The sequence below is a fragment of the Helianthus annuus genome, chromosome 12 (genome assembly GCF_002127325.2).
Source record: "Helianthus annuus cultivar XRQ/B chromosome 12, HanXRQr2.0-SUNRISE, whole genome shotgun sequence".
NCBI classification, from domain to species: Eukaryota; Viridiplantae; Streptophyta; class Magnoliopsida; order Asterales; family Asteraceae; genus Helianthus; species Helianthus annuus.
Genome location: NC_035444.2, coordinates 15,920,183 through 15,935,767, shown reverse-complemented (window position 1 = coordinate 15,935,767; position 15,585 = coordinate 15,920,183). Strand labels below are relative to the sequence as shown.

At 33.9% G+C, this 15,585-nt stretch overlaps 1 pseudogene; it reads left to right on the top strand.

Moving 5' to 3' along the window:
* Window positions 1-248: 248 nt before the first annotated feature.
* Window positions 249-14,987, top strand: LOC110915151 (annotated as a pseudogene).
* Window positions 14,988-15,585: the final 598 nt, after the last annotated feature.

The following is a 15,585-nucleotide window of genomic DNA, read 5'->3' as shown; positions in this document are numbered from 1 at the left end:
AGTTCCCAACCCACACCCACTCCCTGGTGTCTAAGCATATGTCTAGGACGTGTAAATGGTGTAAAGAAGTACAATGGGTATTAATTAAAATTTTTATGGAGGTACAACATATTTTGATCGTTTCGTGACAGTCACGTGGCTCTTTTTTTTTAAAGATTATAAAATTTCTTCCATCAGCGCCAAAAGATTCCCATGAGGGTGTTTTAAATCGTCGAGCCAACTTAACTTGTAGCTACGGCTGCATGAAGTCCAGTAACTCGAACAAATAAATCAGTGGATCAACCCACCTCTCATGGAAAACCCCTTTATCTCTTTATGGGATCAGTCTTCATAGAAAACCCTTTTTATCTGGATTGATTCTTGATACTTTTATTGCAATTTTCTGTTTTTAACGTGAAAACACCTCAAAAATCTTGAATTTTTTTTTCAACATGGACGGAAGTGACATTTATAAAGCTAGTAGAAGTATTAGATTAGGGAGCTTAAGAGCAACAAGTAATGGAAGAATGGGGAGTTTAAGATCTGGCAGTACTTCTTTATGGAGGAACACTGGGATGGATGTGTTTTCAAGATCTACTCATGAAGAAGATGATGAAGAAGCTCTTAAATGGGCTTCTCTTGAAAAGCTTCCGACTTTCGATCGTCTCAAGAAAGGTTTGCTCTTTGGATCAACTGGACCTTCACATGAAGTTGATGTAGACAATCTTAATTTCGAGGACCGAAAACGATTACTAGATAGGCTTGTACACACTGCTGATGAAGATAATGAGAAGTTCTTGTTAAAGCTAAGGGACCGTATCGATAGGTATTCATTGTCCCTCTAACTTCTTGTTGTTTGATTGAAAACTTTATTTTTGTTGAAAACTCTTTATTGCACCTACAAGCCAAATTATTTACCGGTGTGAATTTACACCACAAGAAACTAACACAAAATTCGTATGTTTGGTTAATCGGGTTAATTTTAAGTGAATTGTGTCAATTTCAAGTGAAACCCATGGACAAGTTTAGCTAAACGGGCCGTGATTCACCTGTTTAACTCATATTTGTTTTTTTAGTTTTTAAAAACTTGTCTTATATAATTACTTAAGAGTAAATTACTGTTTTGGTCCCTGTGGTTTAGCTCGTTTAACATTTTCAGCCCAAAAAAATCTTTTGACATATCAATACTTAAGGTTGCATTTTATAGCGATTTTGGCCTCTAATATTAACTTTGTTACTTTTTGCAATTAAGTGTAAGAGTAACCTCATTACATATCTTAGGGGCTGTTTTTGATAATTGCAAAATCTATACTATATAATAAAAGAAACCAACTTTGGGACACTTGTCATCATATTAGGCCATGTCTTATGGATAATTATTATTTAAGTTTAATTTAAGTTTAATCTCTTTTTATTAATTATAAATAACCCTCCTACGAAATAGTATTTAGTTTAATATCTTATGGATAATTATTATTTAATTTAATCTCTTCTAAATAATTATAGATAACTCTTCTACTAAATATTATTTTATTTAATCTCTTCTACTTAACTATAGATAATTAGTATTTAATTTAAATTTAACCTATACTTCTCATTTATAATATTATTTTTTTTGATTTTCTATAAACAAGGAATATACTAACAAATTACTAAAAGAATTTTTTTTAAACAAATACGTTAGAAGCTTATAGATAGTTGAATACATTTCAATTGAAGTTCAACTCTTTGGCCATCTATTTGACTTGGATAATTTGTAGTGAGTTTTGTTTGTTTAATCATTTACTGTTAAATACAACATGCATCCACTATGTCATCTTTAATTATAATTGATAATAACTAACCATATTTAATAAAAGTATGATAATATTTAATATTAATTTATTATTTATTTAATTAATAAAAGATAAGTATAGGTTTGAAGATACCTTTAATAAATGACACGTATCTAAAAGTTGGTTTCTTTTATTATAGTAAAAAATAGATTTAGTATATAAATTAGATTTTTTACTATTATTAGTATTTTTATTATTTATCAAATATATTGATTACTTAAAATTTATATATAAGACTTTATCCAAAATTATATTTACTTGATACACTATTAATCCAAAATTATATTTATTTAATATACCATCAATCTAAAATTACATTTATTCAACTCATGTAATACGTAGAGTTTTTAAAAATTTAACTTTTTTATTATTTGGTATGTAGATTACAATTTCTTAAAAATATAATATTTTTTATTATTTAATATATAAAATTACATTTATTCAACCCGTGTAATAAATGAGGTTTTTAAAGATATATTGTTTTATTATTTAGTATGTAAAATTACATTTTTTTCAACCCGTATAATACACGGGGTTCTAACCTAGTTCTTTTAATATCTAATAGATTATTAATGCAATTACTCAAGTTCATTTTATTATTTTGTTATTTTCATAATTATTGTTTAACAAAATACGTTTTAAATTACCAATAAATATGTATTTTCTTTAACCATTTGTTTTTTACAAACATCGTTTTTAAAATCTTTTGTTTATTAACACTTTTTTTAAATCGTCTACCGTTTTTAAAATTGTTCTTTTTTAAACCTTTGTTTTTTAAATCGTTTTTTTATTTGTTTGTCTTTTAAAGTTTTTTTAAACAATTCATTTCATATCATTCTTTTTAAAATCGTTTGTTTTATAAACCTTTATAAACAATTCGCTTTTTTAAGTCGTTCATTTTTAAAATTTTTAAAAACGACGTGTATAGAAAACGAAAGAGATGAAAGATTTGAAAAAAGATAAACCATTATAATAAAAAGTTTGCAAAAGATCGTTCATTTTTCAAACTTTTTTTAGAATGGTTTATCTTTTTTCAAATCTTCAATTTATTTGAACCGTTTGTTTGTTCAAAATTCATTATTTTTTTAATCTTTCGTTTATTACATTAGTGCATTTTTTAAACTTTACACTTGTTAGCTTATTTTTTGTAAGGTTTTGTTTTTGTATAAACGTCGTTTTTAAAATCTTAGTGTTTTTAACCACTCGTTCGTTTATCGATCGTTTTGAAATTCATTCAATTTTTGAGATCGTTCATTTTTTTGAAGTTCTTTTTATCTAATGGCTATAAGTACATTGAATATAAAGTTTCAAAAGATTTTAAAAACGGTTCTAAAAGGAATAGTTTAAAAAGAAACACTTCTAAAAAGGAACGACTAAAAAACGAATTATTTAAAAAAGTTAAAAAATGATTTAAAAATAAACGGTGTAAAATGAAATGTTTAAAAAAAATTTATAGGACAAACGACTTTAACAAGAACTATATTAAAAAACAAAAGGTTTAAAAAGGAACAATTTACAAACGCTAGATGGTTAAAAAATGATAAACAACAAATGATTTTTAAAACAACGTTTATAAAAAACAAACGGTTAATGATAATACATATTTATTTTTGTATTTAAAATGTATTTTTTAAATAATAATCGTGAAAATAACTAAATACTATAAAAACTTGAGTAATTGCATTTATAATGTTTTAAATATTAAAAGAACTTTGTAATTATCAAAAACAACCCATAAGGTATATAATAACCTAATTACCCTTAAACTTAAGTGCCAAAAAGTAACAAAGTTAATGTCAGAGGCCAAAACCGTTATAAAATGCAACCTTAGGGTCTGATATATTAAAAGTTTCTTTTTTGGATTGAAAGGGTTAAATTGGCTAAACCCCAGGGGTCAAAACAATAATTTACTCATTAGTTAAACTATTTGTTATTTCTATACCAAATTTAAAAGTTTAAAAAGTAATTAAATTAGGCATAATTTAACAAAATTGCTTAAAAAACTAAAAATAATATGTAAAGTTAGATTTTTTTATAAAAAATTAAAAGAATATTTTTGTTAGTGTTCATGTCAATCCATCAATAGATGTGTTGTGTTCGGGTGAGTGACACAATATTTGGTTTCATATCATGTCCGAGTTTGTATAAATTAACAAGTTCATGTCACGATGAAACCACCAACCCATGAACATGATCCGTTTAGATGGAATTCTGTATTTTAGGCCACTGACGTTAGGTGCGCTTGCCGAATGGGAAATGACTAGAATAAACAAGTTGACCTTAAAAAAAATCAAAAGTATCGATATGCATATTCATCCTTTAAAAAACAAAAAAGACAAAAAGAGCCAACCAGATGACGCCAAACAGGATTTGCCGACTAAGATGGCTAAAGTTTAGCCGGAAAAAATCTTGAAAAAACAATGGGGTTCACAAAAAAACCAATAAAGAAAAGACAAGTGTAAAGCGCAGGCTAAATTTAGCCGGTGGATGAAAAAGCATAGGCTTAAATAGCAGGAGGATGAAAAAGTGAGGGCTAAATAGCTGACGGCTAAAAACGGGGGGGGGGGGGGGTAAATTCTAGTCGGCGGCTAACTTAGCCACGCTTTACACGTGTTTCAATCTCACTGGCTATTATATGGGACCCCTTTGTACTTCACCATGAGTTTTTGTGCAGGTTAAGCTCTAGCCGTCTTAGCCTCCAGTCCGATTTTACACCTCTTGATTGGCTCTTTCTAAGCTTGTGTATTTTTTAACAACTGACAGTTAATTTTCAAGATCAACTTGTCGATTCTAGTGATTTTCCCTTGTAAAAAATTTGTAACTCCATTTGTATCTAAGGGTGTAGCCGCATTGAGTTGTTATGTTAAATTTCTGTTCTTTCCACTGCTCCATATTGAACCTGTTACTTATGTTAATTCATTGTTCCCCACTATTTAGCAAGTATCAGTTAACAGTTTGCAAAGGATCAACAAACACTACGAAACTTATTTGCTCGTAAATGTGAAATTTACAGGGTTGGAATTGATTTGCCAACAATAGAAGTCAAGTTTGAGCATTTGACTGTGGAGGCGGACGTGAAAACGGGAAGTAGAGCATTACCTAGTTTTATAAACTTCCACATTGATATATTTGAGGTAAAGAATCGAATTATTATATGCATACAAGTTTCCTGAATCTTTCTAATGACTTCCTCTTCAAATTTGATTGAATCATGTCTCCATGTTTGATTGCATTAGATGTTCTTGAGCTTATTCCGTCTGCTTCCGAATTCGAATAAACATATAACCATCCTTGATGATATTAGCGGTATTGTTAAGCCAAGCAGGTGAGCTGAAAGGACATATTATCTATTAACCCAACTGTGATTTGCTTCACTAGATCTAACATAATAACACATGTTTCTAGAATGACATTACTTTTGGGCCCTCCAAGTTCTGGGAAGACCACATTTTTGTTAGCCTTGGCTGGCAAGCTCGATAAGGAACTTAAGGTCAATTCTTGATTCTGTTTGTGAACATTATATGACTATAAGGTATTCTATGCATTAGTGGTCAGAATAAAACCACTTATCTGTTTTTGTTTTTTGTATTTTTAGACTTCTGGGAAGGTGACATACAACGGCCATGAATTACATGAGTTTGTACCGGAAAGAACTTCTGCTTATATCAGTCAAAACGATGTTCATATCGGAGAAATGACTGTTAGAGAAACCTTGGCTTTCTCAGCACGATGCCAAGGGGTCGGAACACGTTATGGTTAGACTTTATATATTCAGTCCCAAATTCCAAATAATTCTTTGTTGATATTATGATATTCAAATCAAGGGGATTGTTTTCGTCTTTTCGTTTGAAAATGGGCGAGTGTTAATGATTTGATTTAACAACTTGAAGAGGGTACAATAAAAAGAATGAAGGGGTGTGTTACATTTAGTACAACCCTTAACAATTGTTAATTGCAGAGATGTTGACGGAGTTGTCAAGAAGAGAGAAAGATGCAAACATTAAACCTGATCCGGATATTGATGTCTTCATGAAGGTACATAAATTTGATGTCTTAGGCTAATGGCATGTTGGTTTATCTCAGATTTCTTTAATCTGAAATTTAAAGTTGTTATTTATTATTATTATTATTAAGGCTGCAGCATCAGAAGGACAAGAAGCGAGTGTGGTAACAGATTACACTCTCAAGGTATGTATATTTAGGTTGCATAAACATCAGTTGTTTTATATAAACTTATAAAATTATGTAAAATGTTTCTTGTGCAGTTGTTGGGGTTGGACATTTGTGCTGATACCATGGTTGGTGATCAAATGATTAGGGGGATTTCTGGTGGGCAAAAGAAGCGTGTTACAACAGGTAAACCCGTAAAAACATCTGTTCTGAAATATTTTTCCACTTGTAACATTTAGCTTTTAGGCTAATTTTAGAAAACTATATTTACAGGTGAAATGATAGTTGGACCGTCGAAGGTTCTTCTTATGGACGAGATTTCTACTGGTTTGGATAGTTCCACAACTTTCCAAATTGTGAAATCAATTCGACAGTTTCTTCATATCCTTGAAGGAACTGCTGTCATTTCTCTCCTCCAACCAGCACCCGAGACCTATGATTTGTTTGATGACATTATTCTTTTAACTGATGGGAAAATCGTGTACCAAGGACCACGAGACAGTGTGCTTGAGTTTTTTGAGTTTATGGGGTTCAAATGTCCTGAGAGAAAAGGCGTTGCTGATTTCTTGCAAGAAGTATGTTCAATTGTTATCCATGTGATTAAATGCGCATTACCTTGATAAATTACAATTTTTTTTTCAAACTATTGTAAATGTGTTACAGGTGACATCTAAAAAAGATCAAGAACAATACTGGATGAGAAGAAATGAACATTACAGATTTGTTACAGCCAAGGAATTCTCAGAATCATTTCAGTCTTTCCATGTTGGAAAGAAACTCGGGGATGAGCTAAGCGTCCCATACGAAAAAAGCAGAAGCCACCCAGCTGCTCTTACGACCGATAAATATGGTTTAAATAAAAAAGAGCTCTTGAAAGCTTGCATTGATAGAGAGATCTTGCTCATGAAGAGGAATTCATTTGTTTACATCTTCAAATTGTGTCAAGTAAGTGTCATGTTATTAAATTTTCGATGTGGCAATTATTACACATAGAAGGTAGTTCAAAGTTTTTGTTTAATTAATATAACCCTTCTAAATTGTTATTAGTCAAAGACATGTATCAACATTAAGATTGTAAGTCCCATATCGATTGAGAAGGAAAACGAAGCATTCCTTATAAGGGGGTGGAAACCTACTCTGCCAAGACGTGTTTTGCTTGGGCGAGCAACTCGTCAAGTAAAAACAAAGCTGTTTGTTCCTCGATGGGCAACCCATCGGGGGCAGAGCAGACAATATCTTGGCACGGTTTACTTCGGCTCTTACAAAGATAATTTTTCTTTTTAATCATAATCAACCCATTTTACCCACACTAACAATGACGAGTTCAGACATCTCTTTTTAGTCGATTACCCAATCTTTCAGTACTAATCAGGATTGTACTTGGTTTGGTCGGTTTCAGCTGTTTATCATGGCGTTAGTAGCTATGACTGTGTATCTCCGAACAGAGATGCATAGAAATAATATAGAAGATGGAGGAATATACACGGGTGCACTTTTCTTTGGTGTGATTATGATCATGTTTAACGGGATGTCTGAGATTCCAATGACCATTGCAAAGCTTCCTGTATTCTACAAGCAAAGAGACTTCCGGTTTTATCCCTCATGGGCATATGCTCTTCCATCTTGGGTCGTCAAAATTCCTGTTTCGTTTATTGAAGCTGGCCTATGGACGATTCTCACTTACTACGTAATAGGATTTGATCCAGATATCGTGAGGTTTATTTGTTTTCAAGACTAAAGATGACAAATTTCCTGTTCTTGCTTACAATTTCAAGACTATAGATATGTAGCCTTACCCGGAATCTTTGATGTTTTGCAGATTCTTCCGACACTACTTTTTACTCTTAGTTATTAATCAGGTGTCTTCTGCATTGTTTCGAGCTATTGGGGCCATGGGTCGAAACATGATAGTTGCAAACACTTTTGGTTCATTTGCGCTTCTGATAATCATTGCATTGGGTGGCTTTGTCCTGTCACGAGGTAATCATAAGTTATAACTAAATTACCAGAATGAAAACAGTTATAACTCTATTACAATATCTGATTTCAGATGATGTAAAGAAGTGGTGGATATGGGGATACTGGGTATCTCCAATGATGTATGCCATGAATGGGATAGCCGTTAATGAATTCCTCGGGGACAAATGGAACAAGGTAAGTCACGTTGTGCCTACCCGTGATTTCGGTATTGATCATCAATTTTTTTTTTTTTAATATTCTGTTTTATAGCCAATAAATGGGACGACACTAGGGAAAACTATCATCACTGCTCGAGGGTTGTACGCAGAATCTTACTGGTACTGGATTGCAATCCTGGCCTCAGTTGGATTCATATTTCTTTTAAATTTATTTTTCGGTCTGTCTCTCGATCTTCTTAACCGTAAGTATCTATCTCTCTTCATTTTGGTAGCAGAACAGAATAGTGTTATAAACAGTGTTTTGATGATTCCAACATTTGTGCGATTATTATAGCTTTTGGGCGATCAGGATCTGTATCATCACAAAATGATGATGACAAGAGCCAGGTAGAATTATCACAGACAAGTGATGGTAGCAATCAAAGCAAGAAGAAAGGAATGATTCTTCCATTCGAACCACATTCAATCACCTTTAATGATGTAAGTACTCGGTAGATATGCCTCAGGTAACTTTTAAAAACAATTCAAATCCAATTTTTTACACTTATCGTTATTATTCTAATACAATGTTAGAAATTTAATTTACACGTTTAAATTTACATGAATTCGTAAATAAAGAAAATTTACACGTGTAAGTTTGCCATTTACACATGTGTAAAAAATCTAATAAGAGTGATTTTAAGAGGAGAAATGAATTATTTGATGTTGTATTTTAATTACAATGAGGTTTGTATTAAAAAAAAATAGTTTTGATTGGTTTTTTCATTTGTTCTCACGGTTCTCGCAATATTTAGCGTTCTCAAGATAACCCTTCCCTATATATATATATATATATATATATATATATATATATATATATATATATATATATATATATATATATATGGTTAGGTTCATTTGCGAACAACCCCTTTGATAATGAACTGTGTGAACTAATCCTGTCCCTTGACTATCAATACAGAAGTATAAATCAATGGCCATCAAATCAATAAACCAGGATTTATTCACTCAGTTCACAAATACACTAGTGTTCACTTTAAAACCCCACCCTATATATATATAGAAAAAGTATATCGTACATTACGGCTTAACGTACTTCACGTACGACAACGTGCGTGATTTGTTATATAACATGCGTGATTAATGTTTTCAATATGCGTGATTTTTGTGTTTCAACATGCGTGATTTTGGATTTTTGAGTTATAACGTGCGTGATTCTAAAATGAACATGCGTAATTACCTGTCGTACGTGATGTACGTTAAGCCGTAATGTACGTTAACCTTCCTCTATATATATATATATATATACACACACACATATAAGAAATTTGTTCACTTTTTATTTTGAACTTTCAAAAGAGATGATTAAAACTTACATTTTCATCATTTTTTTTTGGATTCAGAATATGAATAACTCTTCACGTTGGTAATCCAAAAATCCAAATGCAGCTAGCCTTATGATGTATTTTTTTCCTTTTGTAGGAAATGAGAGATCTACAAGGAACATCTGAAGATAAGTTGTTGCTACTTAAGGGTGTCAGTGGAGCTTTTCGCCCTGGTGTATTAACCGCTTTAATGGGGGTTAGCGGAGCTGGAAAAACTACTTTAATGGATGTATTAGCTGGTAGAAAAACCGGTGGGTACATAGAGGGGGACATCAGGATTTCAGGGTATCCAAAAAAACAAGAAACTTTTGCTAGGATTTCTGGATATTGTGAACAAAATGACATCCATTCGCCTCATGTCACTGTCTATGAATCCTTGATTTACTCTGCTTGGCTAAGGTTGCCATCAGACGTCGATGCAAACACCAGAAAGGTTAGTAAATCCAGTCGGTCACATATATACCAAACTTACATTTTATTGAATAAAAAGTTGAAAACAATATGACTTGTTAATTTTCAGATGTTTGTTGATGAGGTGATGGATCTTGTGGAGTTGAACCCGTTAAGAAATGCGCTAGTTGGGTTGCCTGGTGTAAATGGCCTTTCAACCGAACAACGAAAAAGGTTAACCATAGCAGTTGAGCTCGTGGCTAACCCATCTATAATATTTATGGACGAGCCAACATCAGGATTAGACGCTAGAGCTGCTGCAATTGTGATGAGAACCGTCAGGAACACAGTTGACACAGGAAGAACGGTTGTGTGCACCATTCATCAACCTAGCATCGACATATTTGAGGCTTTCGATGAGGTACCTTATTCTTAAGCTCATTATAACTATCATTGTTAACATCCAATCTTAAAAATCTCATCTAACAATATGTTGCAGCTATTCTTGATGAAAAGAGGTGGAGAAGAGATATATGTAGGACCTGTTGGTCGGAATTCATGTGAGTTGATAAAGTACTTTGAGGTGAGATATCTAATCTGACCAACAACCTTACATAATGTGATAAGATTTATGATGAATAAGGCTAAAAACTAAAACTACACTGTTTATACGAACCAGGATATCGACGGAGTAAGTCGGATTAAAGACGGATATAACCCCGCCACATGGATGTTAGAAGTCAGTACTTCTGCTCAAGAAATAGCTTTAGGAGTCGATTTCGCTGAAATCTACAAAAAATCGCAACTATTTAGGTAAGTGGCAATGCTTTATATTATTAGACTAGGTATATATATTAGAAACAATAAACTCGATTATATCTTAGTTAATTATTATGATATGTAAATGTAATATTATTATTATTATTATGTGTGTGTATTATGTAAATAAGCGAAGAGGTATGTGTCTTATAAGACACCGGTTCGAATGGCAGTTTTTTGGCGCCAATCCTAACTGCCATAAACAACCGCCAACCGCCATCTTCAGTCTGTATATATATACATTTACCGGCAGTTTATGTTCGGTACCAAGATATTAATCCATAATATCCTTATTCCAAATCCTTTCTATTATCAATTTCATTCAAAGTGTGTGTGTGTGGTCCTTGTTGACAAACTGATTCAACATGAAATCCAGTTATGGTTGTGATGAATCAAGTTCTGGTTATGAACATGATGTTCATGACAAACTTCCGCTGCCAACAAGTGGTATCAGAGCCACACCGGATCTTACAGAAGACGTGACTCATGTGTCTGCATCGGTGCTTCCATGTAAGCACTGTTCCGATGAACAACGTGAAAGATCAAAGGGCAAAGTGATGCAGAAACGGTGCTATTATTGCAAACAGACAGGACATCAAATAGCATTCTGCAAAGAAAAAGAAAACGATGAAGCAGCGTTCTTGATCAGGCAAGTTATGGACGTCGGTACACAAATTCAAGATGCAGACAACACAAGAGACTCAGAATTCATCATCAGTGGAACAGACGGTGGACGTTGGTCAGAAATATGGTATGTCAGTACAAAACTCAAGCGTCATTTTTCAGGAAATTTAGAGTCTTTCAAAAGAATCAAAAACATATATGGTGTCGAAACAAACACGGGAGAAAATCAATTTTTCTTTATACGGGGCTTAGGGGTTGTGGATGTTATATCCGGAAGTGAAAATTTTCGAATTCAAAGTGTGTATTATACACCAGACTTGGATAGAAATGTCCTCAGCCTTGATCAACTGATCATACAAGGCATTACAGTGAAGTTTAACGGCGAGAGATGTAAATTGTTTCCTATGTTTTGCACACCACTTCAGAATAAGAAAAACTATTTTAATGGAACAACAAGAGAAGATGAAATGGGTGAAAAAGAAAAACTGTGCATAATAGAGAAACAATTGGAACATGAAACATTCAAATCCGATTATTTGAATGAGTATTTCGAAAGGTTAAACTTGTCTTCCAATGAACCCGATTGGAACATTATGATCCTGCAATCCATGAAGTTCAACCAATTTCAAGATTGTAAAGCCCTGTTAGACATGTTAGAAGATGGTGAATATGTAGCGAAATACAAGTATTATATAGAAGGAAAATTTGAAGAAATGATTGACTGGTTCCTGCGCATACAAATGGGGATACGTTCAAGACCAATACCGGTGTTCATAAGAAATAATAAGAGGGTAAATCTGTTAGATCTTTACATGGTGGTCAAAAGGGAAGGAGGTCACCGTACTGTGACGTTTAACAGTCTATGGGCAATGATTTCTAAAGACATGGGGCATGAGTATGAAGATGGAGAATACATGAGGATAGCATATGCCATGTATTTAGATGTTCTTATATACTATTATAAGTTTAAATCTATTCAAGAAAATGTCAGAGGTACTAGTTCACATGGAGCGGCAAGGAGTGAGGATGTAGCTGCTGAAGGAGGAAGGAGAGCCATTAGCGAAGGATGTATGCCGGAAGATGAAAGGGAACACTATGCTCTCTTCGCTGGAAATGATTGGAAAGGAATGAACAAAATGCAGAAGCGGCGATTTCAGGCAAGCAGAAAAGGCTGTGAACGAAGCCAACCGGAGTGTGTCAATGAATTCCCGTGGATATAATCCAGTTTAAGGGGGAGTATTAGAAACAATAAACTCGATTATATCTTAGTTAATTATTATGATATGTAAATGTAATATTATTATTATTATGTGTGTGTATTATGTAAATAAGCGAAGAGGTATGTGTCTTATAAGACACCGGTTCGAATGGCAGTTTTTTGGCGCCAATCCTAACTGCCATAAACAACCGCCAACCGCCATCTTCATTCTGTATATATATACATTTACCGGCAGTTTATGTTCGGTACCAAGATATTAATCCATAATATCCTTATTCCAAATCCTTTCTATTATCAATTTCATTCAAAGTGTGTGTGTGTGGTCCTTGTTGACAAACTGATTCAACATGAAATCCAGTTATGGTTGTGATGAATCAAGTTCTGGTTATGAACATGATGTTCATGACAAACTTCCGCTGCCAACAATATAATCATCAAATCTAAAATGTACTCAAGTGTAATGTAATATTATTCTATACATATAGAGCCCATATGCAACCTTGTTAGACATAATCAATAGACACAATCTAAGGACTCAATTGGTATCTGACTAATAGGGTTACATAAGGACTCAATTGGTAGATAATAATATTACACTTGAATATCTTCTAGAGATGATAAGTATATAACTACTCTAATACTTTACATAATACCATATTCATGCTCTTTGATCGTATATGTTTATTATATAACATCATCTTTACAGGAGAAATAAGGCTCTTATTGCTGAACTGAGCGTACCACGTCCGGGTACCAAAGACCTCTACTTCCCGACCCAATATTCGCAGCCTTTCTCTGTCCAATGTATTGCTTGCCTATGGAAACAACGATTGTCCTACTGGCGGAACCCTCCATACACTGCTGTCCGTTTCGCTTTCACCACCTTCATTGCCATCATGTTCGGTACTATGTTCTGGGATCTTGGCCGTAAACGGTAAGTGTCCGAAATTAAAACATAAATCGGCCATTGTTCTGTTACGTTCATACATGTTAGGAGATATTAGTTGGTGTTGAGTGCAATTATTTCTACCATACCTAGGAGATATGTTTTGATTAGGTTTACTTTTGTAATTATCATTGATATTCTTCCTTTGTAATTACATTTCTATATTTAGTTGATTAACAGTACATAATAACAAATAACAAAGGTGGTTTTCCTTATCATAAGGTTCTTGTCTTCTTCTTTTCTCTCCTAACAATGCATCCATTTCAATTATACAAATTTCAGGAAAACCCAACAACAGCTATCTAACGCGATGGGTTCCATGTACGCGGCAACCCTATTCCTTGGAGTCCAAAACGCATCAGCGGTGCAGCCAGTTGTTGACATTGAACGCACCGTCTTTTACAGAGAACGAGCTGCGGGAATGTATTCTGCTTTACCCTATGCCTGTGCTCAGGTGACTAATTAAACAAACATATTTTGTGTAATCTGTTATCATGGTTTAAAGATCAAGATTCTTATATATGTTTTTGTGTTTAACTCAGGTTCTAGTGGAGATACCTTATGTTTTCTTTCAAGCCATCGTTTATTGTATCATAGTTTATGCCATGATCGGATTTGAATGGACAGCTTCCAAATTCTTGTGGTACACGTTCTTCCAATTCTGCTGTTTACTCTACATGACGTTTTATGGCATGATGACCGTCGCGATCACCCCCAATGCCAACATTGCTGCCATCATAGCGGCTTCCTTTTACGGATTCTTTAATCTGTTCTCTGGCTTCATCATCCCACGACCCGTAAGTTTTTTTTTTTTTTAATTTTCTTTTAGCTTTTCCTATTTCACGTTTTCAGCGAATTTTAGATTTTCAAACAACTAATTTACATCGAAATAGAAGGCAAACTGGCAACAAGCTTCGACACTAGTCTTTTTTGAATAGGAAAACTAAGTCTTTTACAAACTACATTCATAGATCTTGGGGTCATTGGTGCTTATGTATATATTACACATGCAACAGAAAATTCCCATATGGTGGCGGTGGTATTACTGGGCTAATCCGTTGGCGTGGACCATCTACGGCATGGTGGTGTCACAGTTTGGTGACTATGATGACTTGCTTGTGAATGGTGAGCCTGTGAAGGAGTACCTGGATCGGTATTTCGGCTTTAAACATAGTTTTCTTGGTGCGATTGCGGGTGTTCACATTGGATTAGTTCTTGCTTTTGGCTTTATATTTGCTTATTGCATCAGATCCTTCAATTTCCAGAAGAGATAGATCCAATTTAGTGGTTTTGGAACATAGTATTTGTTAGAAATCCAAAATTTGTACTTGAGTTTTTAATTATTTGTTAGTTGTGTATGGGCTTGTAAAAGGGAACAAATTATTTTTAATTGTACGTGTTTGGGCTTTTAATTATGTAATGGGTTCCAAACATCAATTTATGTTAAAAATCTAAAAAAATTGTACTTAAATTTTGAATTGTTTTTTTTATTGTGTAATTTGTGGAGGACAATGGTAAATCTAGTAAAATTATGTGCGGGTCGGGTGATATGAAAATGGATTCACCTATTTATTTTTTATTGAGGCTAGTTGCAATAGATGGAGATGGAGTTGAAGGCTGTGAAGATGGTGGTGATGGTGGTGACAGTGGTGGTGGGGGTAGATATCAGGGTTGGCCCAAGGGCCGGCATATGGGCCAGCGAACTAAAGCTAGGGCTTTAGGCCACATATTTTATAGGGTCTCCGCAAAAAAAAAATTATACAGCCTATTTTCGATTTTGGGCTTAAAACAAATGTGCTTACAAGATCAGCTTGGGCCCCAAGGTAAACTAATAAACTTGGATTGGATTTAATAATTCTGATGTAATCAATATTGAGACGGAACAGACAGAAGGCAAGGCTGCTCGCCACTGCCAATCAGCAGGCAGTCACGATGGTTTCGGTTTGGATTTGTGATCTTTTGTGTCACTACAAGAAATAACCACTTTGAGCGGCGACACCATTAGCGGCGACAGGCCAAATGTCGCCGCTATTGGTCGATCCGCGTCTCGGAGGCTGAAACCAAACCCCAGCCGTTGATC